General features: G+C 42.9%; 1 long non-coding RNA gene across 1 annotated transcript; it reads left to right on the forward strand.

Moving 5' to 3' along the window:
- Positions 1-249: 249 nt before the first annotated feature.
- On the forward strand, positions 250-2,913 carry LOC306854005. The gene is made up of 6 exons (XR_013782794.1): positions 250-746; positions 862-948; positions 1,095-1,287; positions 1,370-1,674; positions 1,766-1,863; positions 1,964-2,913. It is a non-coding gene; the product is annotated as an uncharacterized lncRNA (long non-coding RNA).
- The last annotated feature ends 872 nt before the right edge of the window (positions 2,914-3,785 follow it).

Consider the following 3,785-nt stretch of genomic DNA (forward strand, 5'->3'; position numbering starts at 1 on the left):
ACTGTCAATTAAACATTGTGCATCTGTACTGACAAGTGGTGATGATCGGCATACAGGTTGTGGTGGAGGGATTGAACTTAACAGTGAAAGGCTTTGGTTAAACGTCTTTGCATGTGGTCCCGTCTTTTGACGTTGCGAGCTGATATCAGGTACACTTGCATTTCCAGGTTGAAATGGATGATCTTCTTGTGGGGAGGACTTAAATGAATATTTACTGTCGATTACATTAATTTGTAAGCCACTGAAGAAGATGAAATCCAGTCCCAGAACTACAGCATAGGCGAGTGCTTTAGGGGAAAGGACAGCAACAGGTAAAGTGAAAGTTTGGTTGTGAATGTGGATTGGTAACTGCAACCATCCTACAGGCACCTCTGCTTCTCCATTAGCCAAAAACAGCTGACCGAGAGACCAAGGCTGGAGGTTCTCTTGTGGGAAGAGATTTTCCCACAAACTTTCATGGATCATGGTGTAGCTGGCCCCTGTGTCCACGATGGCCTTCCCAGACCACCCACCAATGCAGATGGGAACAATCAGCTGTTGTGGGATGACAACAGGAGAAACAGGCGTTGGTGTAGGGGGTGATGTTTTGGAAGTGGACAATCTTTTATTTGTTGTAGCTGTCACAGAATTATTAGTTGCTTGACCTCCAGACTTGCGGGAATTAAATGATCGACGACTGGTGAAAGGATACTGCTGTTTTTCAGGTTGTTTGGTGGATGGGTTGGCATATAGTGGACAAAATCCAGGTGAGTGATGTCCCTTACATCTCCAACATTGCACTTGGGGTTGGTCAGTGGGTTTGATGTTTTTTTGAGTTACTTCCTGCGATGATTTTCTGCTTATACATTTTTCATATTGCAGTTGCTGTTCATGATCCTTCTCTAGTTGATGTCCCAGCTTTACTAGTTCCTCAACGGTGCTCACCCGACTACGTAGCTGACTGGCGAGGTAAGGTTTTAAATTTTTGAGAATCATTTTGACTATTTCATTTTCAGTAAGGGAAGGCCTCCATCTTTTGCAGAGAGCCCGATATGTAAAGGCAAAATCTCTGATGGATTCTCTCTCTCCTTGATACCTTGTACGGACTCTTTCAGCTAGCTCATCTTCGTAGTCTTCGGAAAGGAAGGCGGAGAGGAAAACAGTCTCGAATTCGTTCCATGTCGTTACGGAAGATCGGGCGACTTCCCACCAGTCGCGTGCTGTGCCGTGTAGTACGCTGCGGAAGGTTGCCAGGAGGTCGGTCTCTGCAAGTGGGTGCAATGCCAAGAAGTCCTGACACCTTGTTAGGTACAGCAGAGGATCAGAGTCATCTGACGGTCTTCCAAAGGTGGGAAAGGTCAATTTTAAATGGTCACTTTTTTTCCAGCAGGAATAGGAGGACACTCTGGGACATTTTCTAGTGGTGATGGGGGTGCGGTAAGTATGGCACTGGATTGTGGTTGTACCCTTTTACTTTGGTTATCAGCCATTTCTTTCCCTTGCCGTTTGACTTCCACTATGTTTGTTTGAAGCTCATTTACTTGTGTTGTTAGCCTGTCAACTTGAATGATGCACTGATTACATTCAGTGGAGAGCTGCTCATGTTCCTTTTGAAGGTTCTTTTGTGTAGCTCTGAGGTCTCCCTGAAGTTCGACCTGAAGTTGATCCACCATGAAACGGACTTCAGAAATCCAGGTACACTCCATTTTTTTCAGCTCTTGTGATATCATCACTGTCATGGCTTTAACTAGGTGATCTGAATCGGCTGAATCTGCTTTTGTTGCAGTTAACGTGGTGAGGATGTGTTGCTGGTTAGCTTCCATTTTTTTAGTCAGGTCTCCAAGTTGTTTTTCATGAAGAGAAGTGGCTGTTTTTTGCTCCTGGGTGAGTTCATTCACTGCTTTCTCCTGATGTTTTATGAAGTTAAACAGGTTGTCCCAGTTACCTTGAACTTGCGCAGTCAAATGGTGAATGTCCCTTCCAGGAGTTGGGAGGTGACCAGGTAGGCGATGCGGTGACACAGAGGGAGATGGTGTCGTTTCAGGGGATGTGCAAAGTTGCATAGGTTCTGGCTGAAGTGAAGCAGTGCCACCTAGAGGCAGGGAGGCAAAGTGCACCTGAGACCTGGGATGGGGACTGCTGAACTGAGTTGGTGTGAAGTGAAGAGTGGAAAACTGAGGTGGAGGAATGGTTCTTGGTTGCACAGGTGGCCAGACTGGAGTTGCTATATCTGGGGGAGGTTCAATTTCCACAGATGTTGAAGGGGAAAGAGGGATAGTAGCCATGTTTGTATGGTGTTGCTTGTCAATGTTGTGTGAATAATCAGTAAATGAGATGAGTGAATTAGAATGTCTGTTTTTGGGGGGCACCCGGGGATATAAACACAGAGTACAATTTCCACAGTCTCAATTTTCAGTTTTTTTTCACATTTTTTGTTTTCTCACAGATGCACATCAAGCTCTCAGTAATTAGATTTCCAACTGATACACATCAGTCAAACAAAAGCACAAAGAAAAAAAAAATACAACAAGTTATCTTTCAAGGTTCACCAATAATAACAATTAACCAAAAGGTCTAAATAATTCCCCAACACAAACAATGTTCAAGTGATAAATATTCAGGTGATAGAGGTTTAAGTGTTCAGGTTCAAGTCCCTTTTCACATACACAATTTTCATGTCCCTTTTCACACACACAATTTTCATGTCCCTGTTCGGGCGCCACTCTGTAACGGTGGTGGCCGCCCTAGCTTAGATAAGCTCTAAAAAGAAATGTTCGGGCGCCAGCCAGGATTAACCCTGACAAAATTTAAATTAACTCAGGATAGCAAAAAAACACAGCCCACCTGTTACAATACTAATTTACAACACCAACAAAACAAAGTCCAAGAAAAAACTCTGTTCACAAGGGGAAGATTTATTCTGTGACATCCATGAGAGAAAAAAAATAAAAAACAAAAACAAACAAATAAACAAACAGTTCAGCACTTCGGTTCACTCTGAAATCCGTGCAGAAATTGCGTCACGCTAATTCAAGTTCCCCAACATAGGCAGATTCGCATCCACAATCATAAAAAGAGAGAGAAAGAAAAACAATCTGTTCATTCCATAGCTTTGAAAACAAAACATCAAACAATAATCTTAAAGTAAAATAACCATTAAACACTATGTAAAAAACAATAAGCACATCAAATGTGCGGAAGTAAATGTGCGAGTGTGTGCGTGTGTAGTAGTGAATGAATGAATATGAATGAGTGTGTGGATGGGTGGCTTGAAGGTACTGACCAAGTTTGCAGTCATAAAGGCAACTGGAGAGTGTTGCAGGTTTTGTAGAAACCAGGACAGGTGGATAAACAGCCCTCACTTGTCTTCCGAACAGTTTTACTAAAAGCAGATGATCGTGCTGTGCAACGCTAGAAGTCACGTGAACTTCACGACGCACCAGACATCGCTCACAGGAAGCAACAGTTCGACAAGCGTCAGTCTTTCCACTTTGTATGCCGTCCACTCGCTCTTACTACTGCAACCTTACTGATGACGCAATTTTTCCTCAGGTATGACACGCTTCCTTATCCCCTACTTCCTTCCGCTGTTAATTGAAACACTCCACCCCAGTCACACAAAGTGAAAGTAAAATGATTTCTGTGGCACGGATTTTCCCCATTGCCACACTATAATGCACAAGGATTGGTTTTTCAGATTATGGATATATTGTTTTTATATACAGTATAGAATCCATATTTGTCTTGTTTTATGTACTGTACCTACTCAAATTAATTAAACTCTGACACCGTTGGAGATATAGATA

Source organism: Barbus barbus (assembly GCF_936440315.1).
Source record: "Barbus barbus genome assembly, chromosome: 34".
Classification (NCBI taxonomy): domain Eukaryota; kingdom Metazoa; phylum Chordata; class Actinopteri; order Cypriniformes; family Cyprinidae; genus Barbus; species Barbus barbus.